The following is a 20,417-nucleotide window of genomic DNA, read 5'->3' as shown; positions in this document are numbered from 1 at the left end:
CATCAAGGGGAGAAAATACGTGTTGTACTCTTTTTACCTTTCAAGGTTTTGTCCCACTGGGTTTTACTTGTAAGGTTTTTAATGAGCCAGTCTATATACGTATTGTTAGAGATGTGTACTCTTTTTTCTTCACTAGATTTTTTTTCCTACTAGGTTTTTTCTAGTGAGGTTTCAACGAGATACATTATCTATCAATTAGACATTTAAGGGGGAGTGTTATAAATGTATTTACATTATAGTGAATGTCTATTAAGATTATAGATAAGATCTAATAAGATCTATCAAGATTTAGTTGATATTTATCAGGATTTGAAGTATCTGTCTTTTAGTCAGAAACTAGGAGTAAATTTCTCCTAAATAGAAGGGCTTCCTTCATTGTAAATCATCAATCTGATGATCTCTCTACTCTTTTTATTTATTCTTTATTATTTTATAACACAATAAGCTTTTTCACTACATCAAAACAAAGCATGTTAGGCCGCGCTTCCATTTCCAATCTAGTTTTGATGATGTCACGCGGATGAGAGCAGATTCAAATTTGTTTCATTATCTTTTTCTTGGACAGGGAGTATTTCTACTCCAAATTTTGAGGGTATACGATACAAATATTAAAGTAAATCTCCCAAATATAACATATTTCTGGTATATAATTGAGCAGTCTTGGTCTGACAAATACAAGACAAGTCAATTATCCTTCCAATACCACCTAATCTCATTAAGACTTTTCTGAGACTCCTCCAGGATATCTTCTGCAAGGAAAATCTACAAGCAAAAAAAAAAGGATATTCTCTGTGTTGCTTGGAATCACCATTAGTAGAAGGTTGATCTTTCCATGATGCTTGCCATTACTTATCATAAAATGTTGCTTCATCGTCCAGCTTCTTTAAGTTGTCAAAATTTATCCTTTTCCTAAACAAAATTACACCTGCAACTGTTGCCAAGAGAGCAATTTTACATAAGAAAATTCCCATTTGGCCTACCACGTTAAGCCCCATTAGAACATCCACTAGATAGGCCATAAAAACCCCCACCATTGCAGCTCTTCCTGCAAAGTCATAAACTTAAAAATAACTTACTCGAAATAAGTAATGTTCCCTTGGTTGTCCCAGTTTATGTAACACTATTTTTGTATTAGTCCGTTTAAAATGAAATTATATGCTTCTATATTTGAAAATCAAACTAAAAATTTCTCATTTTACTTTTGATAAGAAGCTTTCATTGCAACAAAAATGTTATGACAATGTTTAAGACCAAAGTTTTAGAAATTCTATACTTGATTAACTTTGTACCGAATCAAACCATGTCACATGAATTGAAACATTGGGAGTATAATCCTTTGTGTGCTTTTGCTAGATAATTTTTTTATCAAATAAATTTCTAAGATTTCATAAGATTATAAATGCAAACCATTTAGCAACTCAGCTTCAGGGAGGTGAGAATGCACCATCCATGCCCACCATGGTATGACAGAACTTCTAAAGACCATAGGTTCTTGATTTGTTGGTTCTTCTGGGAATAGTTCAAGAAACTTCCTCCTCTTTGCTTCTACAACATCATTAAAGAATAAATTAATTCACTTCAGACTGTTAGGAAATACGGGAATACAGTCAAAGAGCCCGACAGGGTATCAGCGGAAAATACTCAAGACTAAACTTTTCCTTTCAACTTGAACCAAGAGGAGACAAGTAAACTAATCAAAATAAAGTAATATGGCAGAAAATAAATTACGACACAAATGCGATAGGGCAAGAATAAAGGCAATCACACAAGACACCAAATTTACGTGAAAAATATTTCAGTGTGAAGAGTAAAAAATCACGGGACCAAACATCCACTATAATCACCAAAGAGATACAATATTTTCCTCCAAAATTTCCACCAAACAAGTACCAAACAACAAGAAACAATACATAAATCATAGCACCAAACACTAGAGAAATAAAGGAGTGAAAACACCAAAAATGCAGCTACTGTTTGGGAATGAAAAGCAGGAGCTACAGGCTACCAAATCAATATCCGTCAGTTCCTAATCAAATATTGAGATGATAGGAACAAGCAACCCAAAAATCAGCTCAATCGGACAAGAAACGAAGCGGGAATCACAATTTAAAATTGACAGCTGTGGCTGAAATTTAGGTTCGAAAATCAGCTTTGTTTTTCTCTCCTTGGCTGCTGAAAACTCTATTTTTGTGATAGTAAATAGGACCTAAAAAGATCAATATATATGCCCCATAGTAATGGGCCTATGGTCAAAAGTGAGTTGGTCTAAATTGGACTTCATTTTATCCACATAGGAAGGGACAAAGGACCATGACCCAACAATTCTCCCTCTCCCGACTATGTGGAGGAGGCGGCTATCCCAGCGATCATGCAACAATCTTCAAACTTCCCTCTTGGCAAAGCTTTAGTCATCATGTCGGAGCCATTATCATCCGTGTGAATCTTATCAAGTTCAAGCAACTTAGAATCCAACACATCTTGAATCCAATGGTATCTCACATCAATGTGTTTAGACCGACCATGAAATGTAGAATTCTTGCCAAGATGTATGGCACTTTGACTATCGCAATAAAGTACATACCTCTCTTGAGCACAACCAAGTTCCCCCAAGAATCTCTTCATCCAAAGAAATTCTTTACAAGCTTCAACGGCAGCAATAAGCTCAGCTTCTGTAGTAGATAGAGCAATACATTTTTGCAACCTAGATTGCCAAGACATAGCTCCCCCTGCAAAAGTAACCAAATACCCTGAAGTAGACTTGCGAGTATCAACATCACCTTCCACATCTGAATCAACATAACCACAAAGACTAGGCTTCCCTGTACCAAAATACAAACTCAGGATAGAAGTGCCACAAAGATATCTCATAATCCACTTAACAGCATTCCAATGTTCTCTTCTCGGATTAGAAATAAAATGACTAACAACACCAACAGAATGAGCAATATCCGGTCTTGTGCAAACCATTGCATACATCAAACTACCAACAGCTGAAGTATAAGGAACTTTCTTCATATCTTCCTTCTCATCATCACTGGAAGGACACTGCTTCGTGCTCAACTTGAAGTGCATAGCTAAAGGTGTGCTGACAACCTTAGCCTTGTCCATGTTAAACCTTCGAAGTACTCTCTCAATATAATTCTCTAGTGATAACCACAACTTCTTAGCCTTTCTATCATAGACAATCTACATGCCAAGAATATGCTTTGTTGGCCCTAAGTCCTTCATGGAAAAAAACTTACTCAACTCTTGCTTCAACTTTTGAATCCTGCAAGCATTATGACCAACAACAAGCATGTCATCAACATAAAGAAACACAATAATAAAGTCACCATCAGAGAATTTTTGCACAAAAACACAATGGTATGAAGTAGTCTTCTTGAAGACCTGCTGACTCATAAAGGAACGAAAATTCTTATACCACTGCCTAGGAACTTGTTTCAAACCATACAAGCTCTTCTTCAATTTGCAAATATAATTCTCTTTTCCCTTGACTTCAAAACCTTCAGGTTACTCCATATAAATTTCTTCATCTAAGTCACCATGGAGAAAAGCAGTTTTAACATTCATTTGCTCAACCTCTAAATTTAGACTTGCAGCTAAGCCTAGAACCACACGAATGGATGACATCTTTACAACCGGAGAAAATATGTCATAAAAATCAACTCCCCTTTTCTGGTTAAATCCCTTCACAACTAATCTAGCTTTGTATTGTGGAATTGGATTACCATCTTCATGCTTTACCCAAAAAACCCACCTATTTTTTAAAGCTTTTCTGTCTTTAGGCAGCTTAACCAAATCAAAGGTATGATTATCTTGCAAAGATTTAATTTTATCTTCCATAGAATCAAACCACTTTTCTTTTTTTCACTTTACATGGCCTCATCAAGACTCTCAGGTTCTCCACCATCAGTCAAAAGTACATATTCACTAGGAGACTAATGAGATGAAGGTATTCTCTCTCTTGTAGATCATCTGAGAGAACTCTCTGGAGCATCAACAACTAGTTGCTGATCAACCATATCAACTTGCACTAGAGCATCAACAACTTCTTGCTGGTCATTCTGAACATGATCATCATCTTTATTATCAACTTGATTTTTATCATCATGAAGATTTTCTTCAGGAGCAGTAGTCAAAGGAACTGGATCAACATTAACTAGGCTCTCACTACTCTGAGAATCAACCTTCTCAGCTTTGTTAAAATCTTCAATTGTTTGGTCTTCAAGGAACACAACATCGCAGTTTCTAACAAATTTCTTCTCAACTGGATCATAGAAAAGATAGCCAAATTCATCTTGACCATAACCAATGAAGATACACTGTCTAGTTTTAACATCCAACTTTGACCTTTCATCCTTAGGAACATGAACAGAAGATTTACACCCAAAGACTCTAAGATGATCATAAGAAACATTCTTACCAGACCAAACTCTATCAGGGACATCACCATTCAAAGCAATAGTAGGAGATAAATTGATAACATAAACAGTCGTATTAAGTGTTTCTGGCTAAAAGAAATCTGGTAGCTTAGCATCTGAAAGCATATATCTAACCCTCTCAACTAGTGTTCTGTTCATCCTCTCTGCTAAGCCATTCAACTGAGGAGTCTTTTGAGGAGTTTTTTGATGCCGAATACCCTGCTCTCTACAATATCTATCAAAAGGACCAATATACTCACCACCATTATTTGAATGGATGCATTTCAACTTCTTCCCTGTCTGACTTTCAACCAAGGCCTGAAAATTCTTGAACACATCAAGTACTTGATCCTTGGAGTTCAAAGAAAATACCCAGAGTTTGCGAGAATGATCATCAATAAAAGTCACAAAGTAAAGTTCACCATCATGAGACCTTACTTTAAAAAGACCACACAAATCAGAATGCACCAACTCCAACAAATCGAGCTTTCTTGAAAGCGGATGACTCTGAAAAGAAATTTTTTTCTGTTTACCAGCTAAGCAATGAACACACTTCTTCAACTTTGCTTGTTTAACTCCAGAAAGCAAATTTTCTTAGACAAACTATCAATCCCCTTCTCACTCATATGACTCAACCTTCTATGCCACAACTCTGATGAAGTATCATTCTCCACCAAGTTTATCAAGCCTCTGGAAGTAGAGCCCTAAAATACGTACAAGTTAAACAACTTGTCACCTCAAGCCACAATCATCAAACCTCTAGTAAGCTTCCACTGGCCAGCACCAAGGGTATTAACATAACCCTCATCATCAAGACTTCCTACAGAAATCAAATTCAGGCAAACATCTGGAGCATGCTTGACATTATTGAGAACTAGTTTGGAACCATTGTTACTTTCCAAACAAATCGTGCCAATGCCAAGTACTTTAACTTCATCATTATTGTCCATTTTCAACATCCCAAAATTACCTGGAGTATAAGAAATAAATAATTCCTTCTTTGGCGTAACATAAGAAGTAGCACTAGAATCCACAAACCAGCTAAACTCATCGCGAACAAGATTAATGGCATTCTCACCACAAGCAACAAGAAGATCATCATTAGCAACAACAGCAACATAATTTTCATTATCGCCTTCTTTCTTTTGCTGTCTTATATCTCTCTTATGTTTGTAATAATATTTCATGATATAACCCTTTTTGTTGCAATGGTCACATGTAACATTCTTGAATTTGGACCTTGACTTGTTTCTACTTTTATCTCTATCATTTGAATCTCTGAACTTGTTTCTCCCCCTCTCTTCAGTAACCAAAATATCAAAGTGTGAAGATAAAGAAGATGAGGCCTGAGATCTTCTTCTCATCTCTTTATTCAAGACACCACTCTTAACATATTTCATAGTTACAATACCACCGGAAGCAGAATTAGTCAAAAAAACTCGAAAAGTTTCCCAAGATTCAGGCAGAGTATTAAGAAGCCAAAGTCCCTGAATTTCTTCATCGAACTTTACACCTATTTCGGACAGCTGGTCAAGGACACCCTGAAAATCATTTCTATGATCAGAAATAGGACTGCCTTCTTTATACCTGATATTCATCAATTGCTTAAGCAGGAACAACTTGTTATTGCCAGTCTTCGAAGTATAAAGTGTCTCGAGCTTCTCCCACAAACTTCTAGCATGTGTCTCATTCACAATATGATTTCTAACATTATCTTCAACCCATTGTCTGATATAGCCACAAACCTGTAATTTCTCAAATTCCCAATCCTCATCTATCATGGATTCGGGTTTAGTAGATGCAAACACCGGTAGATGCATTTTCTTGACAAATAGAAGATCTTTCATCTTGTCTTTCCAAGTATGATAGTTACTACCATTCAAACACACCATCTTTCTCATATTTTCCTCCATCATTCAAATCTATAATCAACAACAATCAATGCTCTGTTGCCACTTGTTAGGAAAGACGGGTACACAATCAAAGAGCCCGACAGGGTAGCAGTGAAAAATACCCAAGACTAAACTTTCCCTTTCAACTTGAACCAAGAGGAGATAAGAAAACCAAGCAAAACAAAGTAATATGGAAGCAAACGAATTACCACACAAATGAGATAGGGAAAGAATAAAGGCAATCACACAAGACACCAAATTTACGTGGAAAACCCTTCAATGTGAAGAGTAAAAAGCTACGGGACCAAACCTCCACTATAATCAACAAAGAGTTACAATATTGTCCTCCAAAATGGTCACCAAACAAGTGTCAAACAACAAGAAACAATACATAAACCACAGCACCAAACACTAGAGAAATAAAGGAGTGAAAGCACCAAAAATGTAACTACTGTTTGGGGATGAAGAACAAGAGCTACAGGCCACCAAATCAAGCTCCGTCAGTTCCTAATCAAATATTGAGATGAGAGGAACAAGCATTCCAAGAATCAGCTCAATCGTACAAGAAACCAAGCGGGAATCACAATTTGAAGTTGACAGCTGTGGCTGAAATTTAGGTACGAAAATCAGCTTTATTTTTCTCTCTTTGGCTGCTGAAACTCTCTTTTTATGATAGTGAATAAGACCTAAAAAGATCAATATATATGCCCCATAGTAATGAGCCTATGGGCAAAAGTGAGTTGGACCAAATTGGGCTTCATTTTATCCACATAGGAAGGGACAAAGGACTATGACCCAACACAAACATCTTTGTGCTTTAGTTAGTTGAAATATTTGTTCTTTGTTTACCTGCAACTATGACAGCATCCCAATTCATTTTGCCATTTTTCACAAGCATATTGAGATTCCATGTCCCATTTTTCCATCGCTCGTCTGAATACCTTAGATCTTGAGACTCAGATGAACTTGTATCACCTTGTACTTCATCATTATTCCTTGTGGGTTTTGCATTATCATCAATCAGTAAATTAGATCTGTCTTTGATTTCAAGGACGTTTAAATGTGTTTGCTCTTCAACTTTTGGAGTCATAACATTTGTTATCTTTATGGACTTGGCTTGATGAGGCCATTGTTTCTTCTTGAAGTGATGGGAGGTGCAAGGTGTGTGTGTAAATGAAGTAATAGCAAAAGCAGCCATTATTATTAGTAACTCTCTGGTTTGGCTCAAATTAGTAATCTTCTCCTCTTAAATGAGATGGTGATAGGGTAAGATGCAAACGGCCCATGCTGAAATAAATAAAGCGTATCCAATTCTGCAACTTTTTTCTGCAATGTCAGGGGCATGGCAGCCCATGTCTTCCTGACCATATCTGCTTCCACTTTTGGTGACTTATTTAATCAGAGAAGGGGATAAACTACTGGCACCAGCAATGTATCAACATGTTCTGTTCTTTTTTTGGGTCCTTGAACCCCAACGAGTTTGGAGTAAAAAATTTAGAAACCTGCTGCTTTTAGTATGTATGTCCATACAATTATGGCATATTTGATTGCACCAGATAGGATACTATCGGAGGTTAAAAGACTATCCCTCGACCCAATTTGTTTGTCAGTTTGACTCGGAGGGACATTTAAGAAAGAAATGAAGACTTTAAAACTTATGGCTAGAAACATGTTATAACATTTGTATAGCTATAAGATGTTCTGATACTTGTGATCTTAAACATGTTATAACATTTGTGCAACTACTAAAACTATATGCATTAAAGGCAAAATGAAAAGCTTAAATTTTGTTGTTTCCAAATTAAAAAATGTGTTATTCTTTTTTAAATGGACTAATAAGGTAATAGCGCCAAACAAATTGGAATAGAAGAGGTATTTCAAATCTACTATTCCTTCCATATAAGAGTAAAGATGAACCAATGCAATATTATGCATTCAACATGCCCTTAGTATATTTGCTCCATAACAGGCAATCCTCGTGCTAGAAAATGAGAGGAAGGACGGTCACGGACCTGAACTAACAAGAAAATGGTGGCAGGACCAAATTGCTGCAAGTTCTCAAATGAAAAAGACATAAATCCAAAGCAATCGACAACTCATTCACTTCTGTATTTAATAAGAATTCAAGTACACATTTCAGTTTGTAGAGCATTCTATGGTTCGTACAGGGAAGCAAGACGGATTGAATAATCTGCTGCAGGATGTGTACTTATACTGTGAAAAAAGTGCAATTATGCCTCCCAACCTCTTAATTGTGTGGCGCGAGCGAGCAACACGATTCACCCCCAATGTGAACGCACCCATCCGAAGATTGCAATTGTATGAATGACACATGCTCTTGAGTTTATGGAAGGCTCTTGTCATGTATTTCTTAAGCTCCCTATAAACCTTCTCTTCATCCCACATAAATCCTTGAATATTATGCATATGAATGAAGATATTGAGAATAAAAACTCTAAATTATCTCAACATCTCAGTTTTTTCTTGATTTTCAGATAAAAATAGAATAGACTACACGTTTCAAAAATCGGTTAATGCGAGACTTGGAGCTTTGAGAAACTTGAATATGCCTCAAATTCCAATTCCTATTCTGCACTCCCAACAAACTCTAAAGACCAATATAGAGAAACAAACAATCTATGTACGTAAATCATCTGATGTAAATAGTTTTCTACACTCACCTTAAGTTGTCGGTGAACTTAGTAACTATATTACGTAATTTTTTCTAGACAAATAGCTTTACAAAGACAGGCTTGATAAAGATGCAATATTTTCAATCAACATACTATTGCATTTCCCAACACTTTTTTGTTTCAAATACTTTGTCAACATAAACCCTTCACAGTGCTCTGTGTTGTAATGACAACAATATCTGGGAAGGCTTAAATATTAAAAGTTACCTGAACCCATGCAAAATAACTGAGTCACCCCTCCAGCATTGGCATAAACATCTGGAAGTATTACTACTCCATTCTTCGATAAAATCTGCAGAAAACAATTGCGGGAGAAAAATATGAGTCATGCTAGTCAAAAGACTTGAGTCCCGAAAAAAAAAAGTGATACCTGATCAGCATCTGGATCAGTAGGATGATTTGCTACTTCTATAATGAATTTGGCCTTGACGTTATCAGCATTTTCTCTTCAAACAACAAACAGATCAGAACATACAAGGACACGTAAGATACGCTACATTAAGTACATTTAGTTCACCAATAAAGGGATAAGTTTTTATTTGCTGCAGCATATGCCCAAATAATTTTGGAACAAATCGCTGACATAGACTTTTCCATTCTCTCGACAAAAATGCAAATTCCAAGAATTAAGCAATAAATTTCAGAGAAAGATATAGGTTGAACCTGTTCAAAACTCCTTCCAAAGCACAAGGGATGAGAACATCACATTCATGTGTTAGAAATTCATCAGAATTCATCATATCCGCATCAGTGAAATCAATGAGCTTTCCTGTTTTTTCTTTATGACTAAGCAAAGCTGGCATATCTATCCCATTGGGGTTCTTGACCGCTCCAGTTATGTCACTCACTGCAACTACCTTGCCATCTCTCTCATGAATGAGCTTTCCTGCCCACGCTCCTACATTTCCAAATCCCTAAGGAATCCAAATACATATTTATGGCATTATGCATATTGACCAAATATTGTGGAATAGCCTGGCAAGGAAATGAAATGTGCTAGTAGTAATTGTATACCACCTGAATTGCAAAAGTCAAATCCTTAACATGCTTCCCATATTCAGCAAGTAAAGCTCTTGTAGCATAGACGACGCCATGCCCTGTCTCAGCTTCTCTGCCCAATGATCCTCCAAGATCCTAAACAAATGGGGCAAAGGATATGATTACAAGAGGCATACATAAAATTGCTTCAGTTATATGCATATAGGAGAAGTCTTAAAACATAATAGCATATTATGAATAACTTACAATTGGTTTTTCAGTCACAATTGCAGGTGAATGACCATGAAATTTTGAATATTCATCCAAAATCCAGGCCATAGTCTGTTGACAGCAAGCATCACATAGACTATATACTTTGCATCTTATTCTAAAGCTCCAAAATGAAGTCTATTATGCTGAACTTGGAAATAGAAATTATGTTACTAACTTGTGCGTTAGTGCCCATATCAGGTGCAGGCACATCAGTATTAATTCCAAGTAGATCATGAATTTTCTGTGTGAAAACACGAGTAAGTCGCTCCAACTCGCTCACGCTTAAATCCTTTGGGGTACAGCCTATTCCACCTTTAGTTCCCCTATATGGAATGTCGGCTACTGCATTCTTCCAAGTCATCAGTTGAGCAAGGGCATTTACCTCATCAGTGTCAACATTGTAAAAATTTTATTACATCTCAAATTAAAAAAAGTATTAGAGGAGCTTTAATTATAAAATGGTAGTAGACTTGCATGATCATGATCTTGTAGAAGGATGTAAATTGTAGAACTTAAATTAACTTCAAAAGAGAGAACTCCTCCAGATACAAATGTTCAACCAGTAAACAAGAGTTGATTATCAGAATAATCGATCAACTACATCTCAATCGTGTGAATTTGTAGCAATTTCGATATATTCTGAAACTTTTTGTTCCAATACTAAATATTAATTGTCTTTTAAAATAAATTAGTAGTTCACTAGATCTCACATTTATCCCTATGATTACATGTAAGTGTTTAATCAACTGAAATAGCTTCTAGCATAACACCTCACTGAACGTAATTGTAACAACAACGACTAAGAATTAGTTGCAACAAACACTAAAGTCTAAACAGAGCTAATAAAACAACTCCTAACTTTTATTACTAGATTTATTATTGCCAGATGCAATAAAAACCAAAAATGATATGTGGGGAACCTCCAACTGTAAAATATTCTTGCAAATCTGAAGAGCTAAATCCCACTGCACGGCTATTGTATCATTTTCCTTTTTTATAAAACCAATGCTCCATGTCTAAAGTATCTCAACTGCTGCATCACAAGAGTTATTGATACTGTTGTTTTTACAATATTTCCGGGTACACAGAATTTGTAATTTGACAGAATAACTTCAACACTAGTTCAAGTATAAAACAAGAACACTATGAAGTACAAAAACATCCTCAACACAAGATCAAAGTGATCTTTCTAAGAAGTGTGTTTTTCAGAACAATAAGATGAAACAGAAATGGCCAAGTCCTCCGAATTCACGGAGTATCCTTAAGGAAATAATTCCCCTCAAGTACCCGAGGTTGCGAAATTTTCCTCCCAGGATAAAATGGCCAAACAAACCAACTGTAATGGTACCTCAAACAATTGGAATCTCTTCGAACTCACTTAATGATTAGATGATCACACGGAATATTTTTGAAGATAAGAAATGTTTGTATATTCAGAAAATTCCATATCTAAACTTGTGGATGAAAGCAGGTTTATATAGCCATCAGGTGCCCCTTCTGAAAAGTGGCAATAGTTCACTTAAAGGTCGTATTCCCCTTCTGAAAGGTGGCAATGGTTCACTTAAAGGTCGTATCCCTTCTGGAAAAGTCATGTCTGTTCATCCAAAAAATGTGTCTTTTTCGAACAGTCACAACCATCCAAACGGGCATATCATTTCTCGAATCAGTGTGTCATTTCGTCGAAAGATTGCATTCCTTCTGAAATAGCATTTTGAAACAGTATTTCTGCACTGCATGCATACACATTAATGGAGGATCAAAACCACAGAAAAGTTTCTGTTTCTATTGCGTTTTTCCCTTTGGTTTTTTTCAGATTAAATTTTTGTCAAATAAGTTTTGTCCAAAAAGATAGATCTCATCGATCGATCATTTGCAAAATCCAAATCCAAAGTCAAGCGCCGACGACGACGATGCGAGGCACCTCTTATTTCTTGCCTCACTTACCAAGTGGAATAAGTGTTTCTTAATATAAACACTTGAAAGTTACATTCTCCTACCAATGTGGGAGAATTAATAGACGTTCCATTTTAGAGTGCACTTTACATAATAGTGTTTTCTCAATTTTTCCCTCCACTTGGTTTCCTCCATTTTCCATTCACACTTTTCATACATATTGAACCCAACAATCCCCCACATGAATGGGGAATAGCTACTTTTTCATAAAACTTTACGGACATATATGTGATCATCAAGCAAAGACTGATTGCATCTGGATAAGTGGGTTTTCCTTTGAACTTTTCGTAGTGAACATGTATCGGATGCACTCGGTCAATTGGTAGATTTGATATCTTTGAACCGTCGAGCTTTAATGTACACCTAGATAACATATGTCATAAACCAGACTTTTATCATTTATGGTTCTCACGGTTTTGTTTGTTTCAGCCATGAACACGTCCCCATTTCATGAGAGCTTAGAGAACAGGCCTTTACTAACATTCTACTTGAAGCGGCATCTACTTCGCCCTCACATAGATGATTTTTAGACGTTCAATCCTATAGATTAAACTTTTTGATCAAATCTGCCAAATTTAGATATTCATTAAAAAACTTTTCACCTTAAGTCTTATCCTTATTTACTAAACATTGTCTATATTATGAGAATGGGTTAGGTATATTGACGATGTTAAACCTGTCAAACACAATTTTATTTGATCTTCTTGAACCTAACTCTTGGGATCTCCAGTCTGCTAGGTAGAGTTACTGCAATGCTGACTTGTCCTAGGCCGTAAACCTATTCCCTTGGATGTCCTTCAACTCCTTCTCTAGATAGGCCTTTTGTAAGTGGATCCGACACATTATCCTTTGACTTTACATAGTCAATAGTGTAATTCCACTAGAGAGAAGTTCTCTAATAATATTATGTCTCCATTTTATGTGACGAGATTTACCATTGTACATTATGCTCCCTGCCCTACCTATTGTTGTTTGACTATCACAGCGTATGCACACTGATGCCAATGGTTTGGGCCAATAAGAAATATCTTCCAAGAAATTCCGAAGCCATTCTTCTTCTTCACCAATTTTATATAACACGATAAATTCTGATTCCATCATAGAGCGAGCAATACATGTCTGTTTGGATAATTTTCAAGAGAATGCTCCTCCACTTATTGTAAATACGTATCCACTCGTGGATTTTACTTCATTTAAACCAGTGATCTAGTTTGCATCACTATATCCTTCAAGTACCGCAGGATATTTATTATAATGCAAAGCATAGTCTTAGGTGTATTTAAGATACCCCAAAACTCTTTTCATTGCCACCCAATGAGCTTTATTGGGATTACTCGTGTACCGACTCAACTTACTAATAGCGGATGCTATGTCTGATCGTGTATAATTCATTATATACGTTAAATATCCCAATACTCTTGCATACTCCAATTGTAAGTCACTTTCGCCTTCATTCTTTTGAAGTGCAATGCTCACATCTAATGAAGTCTTGGTAATACCAAATTCCAAATACTTGAATTTTTCAAGTACTTTTTTGATATAATGAGACTGTGACAATGCCAATCCTTGTGGAGTTACATGGATTCTTATTCCTAAGATCACATCCACAACTCCAACATCTTTCATATCGAATTTGCTCTCGAGCATTCGCTTTGTGGCCTTTATGTCAGAAGTATCTCTAATGATGATCAACATATCATCCACATATAAACAAATAATTACTTGGTGATTTGGAGCGTCTTTAATGTAGACGCACTTATCACATTCATTTATCTTGAACCCATTTGCTAACACAATTTGGTCAAACTTCGCATGCCATTGTTTAGGTGTTTATTTTAGTCCATACAATGACTTAACAAGTTTACACACCTTATTTTATTTTTCTGGAATCACAAAACCCTCGAGTTGTTCCATATAGATTTCTTCCTCCAATTCTCCATTCAGGAATGTTGTTTTTTACATCCATTTGATGGATTTCAAGACCATATACCTCCTCCAAGGTAATTAATATTCGAATCGACGTTATCCTTGTTACTAGTGAGTATGTATCAAAGTAATCAAGGCTTTCTATCTGTTTGAAGCCTTTTACTACAAGTCGTACCTTGTATTTGTCTATAGTATCATCCGCTTTCATTTTTCTTTTGAAGATCCATTTAGAACCTAAAGATTTATTTCCCAGAGAAATACCAACCAACTCTCATATATGGTTGCTTAAGATTAAATTAACCTCACTATTGACTACCTCTTTCTAAAAGGATGAGTCTGACAACGATGTCGCTTCTTTAAAAGTTTGAGGCTTTTTTCTAAGAGAACTGTTATAAAATCTGATCCAAACAAAGTTGACGTTCTTTGATGTGTAGGATTTTCATCATTATGTACATTCTCACTTAGTTTATCTCAAAGTAGCGTAGACCCCCTACTAGACTATTCATGATTAATTTTATACGGATAAATATTTTCAAACAATTCAGCATTATCTGATTCAATTATCATATTTTTATTGATATCCGAATGTTTGGATTTATGAACCAAAAATCAATATGCTTTGCTACTTTTAGCATATCCTATGAACACGCAGTCCACTGTCTTAGGTCCTATCTTTACCCTTTTTGGCATAGGTACTTGAACATTCGCTAAACACCTCCACACTTTGAAATATTTCAAGTTAGGTCTCATTCTTTTCCATTTTTCATATAGAATTGATTGTGTCTTACTATGGGACAATTTATTGAGTATTCGGTTAGCCGTAAGGATAGCTTCCCCCAATAAGTTTTGCGGTAATCCTGAACTTATTAGTAAGGCGTTCATTATTTCCTTCAAGGTTCGATTTTTTCTTTCTATAATTCTATTAGATTGAGGTAAATAAGGGGTTGTAGTTTGATGGGCAATTCCATTCTTTACACATATTTGTGCAAAGGAAGATTCATAATCTCCGCCCCTATCACTTCTTATCATTTTGATCTTTTTCTCTAACTGATTTTCAACTTCAGTTTTATATTGCCTAAACGCATCTATTACTTTATCCTTACTATTTAGAAAATAGACATAACAGTATCTAGTGCAATCGTCAATAAAATTTATAAAATACTTTTTTTCACCACGAGATGGTGTTGACTTCATATCACAAATTTCAGTATGGATTAAGTCTAAGGGATTGAAATTCCTTTCAACGGACTTATACGGATGCTTATCATACTTTGATTCCACACACATATTGCACTAAAAGTTTGGCAAAACTTTTAAGTTAATCAGTTTACGCAGCGTTTTGTAATTGACATGTCCTAATCGTTCATGCCATAATCATAAGACTCAAGCAAGTAAGAAGAAACTAAACTTTTATTGATTTCAACATTCATTACATTCATTTTGAATAGGCCCTTATTGAGGTAGCCTTTTCCTACATACTCTTCTCCTTTACTAAGTACAATTTTTTCGAAAACAAATACATATTTGAATCTGTTCTTGTAAAGAAGTGACATAGAAATCAAGTTCTTTCTTAACTCCGGTACATACAGGACATTGTTGAGTGTCAACACGTTGCCTGAAGTCATTTTCAAGCATACTTTTCCCGTTTCTTCTACTTTTGCAGTAGCGGAGTTGGCCATATATATATTTTCTTCCCCTTGAGCAGGAGAAAAAACAGCAAATAACTTCTTATTAGCACAAACATGGCGGATGGAACTGGAATCCATCCACCATTCACGAGGATTTCCCACCAAGTTGCATTCGGACAGCATAACACATAGATCGTCCACTTCTTTCTTGGACTCAGCAATATTTTCTTGGTCCTTCTTTTTCCTTTTCTTTGGGGTACAACAATCCGTAGACTTTTGACCAATCTTGCCACAATTAAAGCATTTTTTCTTGAATTTCTTCTTGGGTTGATTGCTTTCATGTCCAAATTTTTTGCGCTTTTTGGAGTTGTGGTCGTCTTCTACAATATTTGATCCATTCATTGTAGAATTTTCTCTCGACCTTCTTTCTACAGCCTTATTATTTTCTTTAATGCGCAATCTTATAATTAGATCTTCGACAGACATCTCCTTAAGTTTGTGTTTCAAATAGTTCTTAAAGTCCTTTCACATGGGTGGTAGCTTCTCTATTATTGCTGTTACTTGAAACTCTTCATTCACGATCAAACCTACAATAAATATTATGTGAATACTAAGAACATTTTTAAACTATTCAACAAAGGCATTTGTCAAAATCATACCTTCCGCAAGGAGATTATGGATGATCACTTGCAGTTCCTGCATTTGGGAGACAACAGACTTGTTGTCTGTCATATTATATTCCATGAATCTTTCAACGAAGAACTTTTTAGTTCCTGCATCCTCTGTCTTGTACTTCCGCTCCAGCGCTCCCCACAACTCTTTTGTTGTCTTTGTTCCACTATACACATTGTAGAGATCATCTTGGAGACCACTCAAGATGTAGTTCCTACAACGAAAATCCGAGTTTTTTCAAGCCTCCACAATTACAAATCGCTCTTGTTCAAAGGTTCCCTCGGGCACCTTTGGAGCTGCCTCAAATATGAACCTTTGAAGACAAAGAGTTGTAAGGTAGAAAAATATTTTTTGCTACCACATTTTGAAGTCAATAGCCGTAAACTTTTTGGGTTTCTCTGCTGGTGCCATTGCTGGCGGAGCATTCGTACGACTCGTTGTGGCAACACTAGTTGTTGCCATAGTCGTTGCAACATCATGCACTTGACTATCCGTAGTCATTTTCATGTAACAACAAAATAGTAACTTTAGCATATCAAAATACTATTAATAAAGTTTTAGCAACTTTAAACATCTCTTGTTTCTAGTTTAACAATGGAGTTTTTATGACTTCCAATCGTCAACCGAGTGATCTTTAACTTGTGATGCAGATTTTATGTCTTCAAATCACTAGTTAAGTTCAAACGGGGTAGAAAGCTTAAAGCTTTAATATCCAGAAACCAAGCTATACAGATTCCGATATTATTTCCTTAAGATTGTTGTTTTTACAATATTTTCGGGTACACAAAATCTGTAATTCAACAGAATAACTTCAACACTAGTTCAATTATAAAACAAGAACATTATGAAGTACAACAACACCCTCAACACAAGATCAAAGTGATCTTTCTAAGAAGTGTGTTTTTCAGAAAAATAAGATGAAACAGATATGGCCAAGTCCTCTGAATTCACGGAGTGTCCTTAAGGAAATAATTCCCCTCAAGTACCTGAGGTTGCGGAATTTTCCTCCCAGGATAAAATGTCCAAACAAACCAACTGTAGCGATACCTCAAACAATTGAAATCTCTTCGAACTCACTCAACGATTATTTGATCACACGGAATATTTTTAAAGACAAGAAGTGTTTGTATATTCAAAAAATTTTATGTCTAAACCTGTGGATGAAAGCAGGTTTATATAGTCATCAGGTGCCCCTTCTGAAAGGTGGCAATGATTCACTTAAAGGTCATATCCCTTCTGGAAAAGTCATATTTGTTCGTCCAAAAAGTGTGTCTTTTCCGAATAGTCACAACCATCCAAACAGGCATATCATTTTACGAATCAGTGTGTCATTTCGTCGAAGGGTTGTATCCCTTCTGAAACAGCATTTTGAAACAGTATTTTTGCACGGCATGCATACACGTTAATGGAGTATCAAAACCACAGAAAAGTTTCTGTTGCATTTTTCCCTTTGTTTTTTTTTGAATTAAATTTTTGATAAATAAATTTGTCCAAAAAGATACATGTCATCAATTTGAAGCCAAGTTGAGCGAGCGACAAAGATGGCACAAGGCACCTCTTATTTCTTGTCTCACTTACCAAGTAGAATAAGTGTTTCTTAATATAAACACTTGAAAGACACATTCTCCCACCAATGTGGGAGAATTAGCAGACTTTCCATTTTAGAGTACACTTTCCATAATAGTGTTTTCTCAATTTTTTCCTCCACTTGGTTCCTCCATTTTTCCATTCACACTTTTCATACATATTGAACCCAACAGATACATCGTGAATTTTTTTCATGGAAATGCCTATATGCATTGTGGTGAATGTTACTGAAACTAGAGTACAAATAACTTATCAGTTCTAATTGAATTTGGTTTCGCTAAAATCTAGCATCAATAACCAACCCTCTGGCAATCTCGCTCTTCATAAGTCGAGATGGTCTAATATGAGTAAGGTAAGCTTACCTTTAACACATACACCAAGAATTCACCTGCCCCTCTAAAACCAACATCAAGAGTAGCATGACTAAGATACAAAGATTCTCTTTGAACAAGAACCAATATCATGCAACAAAGAAATCACAAAATGGTAGATTGCAAATTTACAATTCTATACAAAACCCCAATCAATAATTTTTGCCATGTCATATCCACCTAATTTGATTAGGCATAAAGTTCTCAAAAAATGGAAGATCTGATTACAAAGTTACACTATGAATAATCATCATAAGTGCGTAGCTACATAGATCCAAGGCGTCAAAAATTTCATTGTGTGTATAGATCAGTTGTTTCTTCTTTCATAGATATATATTAAACTGTTTAACATGCTTAACAAAATTCTTAGCTTCGCTCCTGCAGATAACCAACAAGCATTGACCAAAAGAATTATCGGAAAGAGGCACACATTGAACTACCTCAGGATGATATCTAATTCCGCCTTTCATAGGACCCTGAGCATTATCATGCTGCACTCTGAATCCAACATAGGAACTAACGTTCCATCATTCTTAGGAATTGTGCACTCCACCTGATCAAACATGCACCATCATGATAATTGAGATTTTTGGAGTGAAAATAATAGCTCTCTCCATTAATATGATTAATTAAAAAAAAAACTTAATTTCTCTTAAAGGAATAAGAAGACTCTTTTCAATTTTGAAATCCAAGCCAAGAATTCGAGCGCTTGGCGGAAGTTACGATTGGTGGCAGCAAGAGCGTTCATGTTAGAGAACTGTATTCACTTTCTGATACTCTCTTTTTCTTAGTCCTACTCCTACATATATTTTTTGGATGACTAACGTATAAGAAGGAAATTGACTCGGATGTAACATTTGTCATAACATTTCTATTTTTAACTGACTAGGGCGTGACACTCATTGAAGAATTTATGTATGTCTGTTTTATTGACTAGGATATGACACTTACCAATGAATTCATGTCTATCCTATTTAACTGACTGAGATGTGACACTAGCTAAAAAAATTATGTTTGTCTCTGTTTTATGACTAGAATGTACACTTCCGCTTACTGAAGAATCAATATCTATACATATATAAAAATAAAACTAAAAGTATCAGAAGTAATCAAGTGGCAACACAATAGAAAAGCACATGGCTGTTCTCAGGATAAGATTATAAATATTGTAATAAAAAAATTGAATTAAAAGAATAGATATATTTATATATTCAAATTTAAAAATATTAGATTTTATAATTTAAAAATTATCATCAGCTTGAAACTAGGAACCTAATATTGAAGAATTCTAAATAAACTCTAACTATTCATAACTTATCCTTTTTAATATTATATAATATTATAGAATAAAATTTAATATTAAATAATAATAATAATAATAATAATAATAATAGGAATAATATTCATAACTTATCCTTTTCAATATTATAAAATATATTTTAATATTAAATAATAATAATAATAGTATTAGTAATAGTAGTTGTAATAATAATAATAATAATAATAATAATAATAATAATAATAATAATAATAATAATCTCTATGTATAATATTTGAGTATGAACATAAATTATTCTTTTAAAAGGAAAAAAAATCATTTGCTTAAAAACAGAATCCCATTTGAAAATTTTAACTAAAAAGGCTTAAGTTAATTACTTATTATTATTATTATTATTATTAATAATAATAATAATAATAATAACAATAATAATAATAATAATAATAATAATAATAATAATAATAATAATAATAATAATAATCTCTATGTATAATATTTGAGTATGAAAATACATTATTCTTTTGAAAGGTAAAAAAACCATTTGCTTAAAAATAGAATCCCATTTGAAAACTTTAACTAAAAATGCTTAAGTTAATTACTGATCAATTTATTACTTATCTCAAAATAATAATTTAAAAACTTATGTTTGACTATTTTCCAAAGCAGAGGACGAAGCACCATAATTAGCCAAGTGACAGCATATAATCTTGTCAAGTATACATATTTAGGACAAGGCTCATAATA

General features: G+C 34.8%; 2 pseudogenes; both read right to left on the bottom strand.

Annotated features, from left to right (window-relative positions):
• Positions 1-684: 684 nt before the first annotated feature.
• LOC124896706 lies at positions 685-7,511 on the bottom strand (annotated as a pseudogene).
• Positions 7,512-8,429: 918 nt separating this feature from the next.
• LOC107866267 lies at positions 8,430-19,250 on the bottom strand (annotated as a pseudogene).
• Positions 19,251-20,417: the final 1,167 nt, after the last annotated feature.

The sequence above is a fragment of the Capsicum annuum genome, chromosome 3, assembly GCF_002878395.1.
Source record: "Capsicum annuum cultivar UCD-10X-F1 chromosome 3, UCD10Xv1.1, whole genome shotgun sequence".
Lineage (NCBI taxonomy): Eukaryota > Viridiplantae > Streptophyta > Magnoliopsida > Solanales > Solanaceae > Capsicum > Capsicum annuum.
The sequence above is the reverse complement of the archived record's forward strand: the minus strand, read 5'-3'. Positions and strand labels throughout refer to the sequence as shown.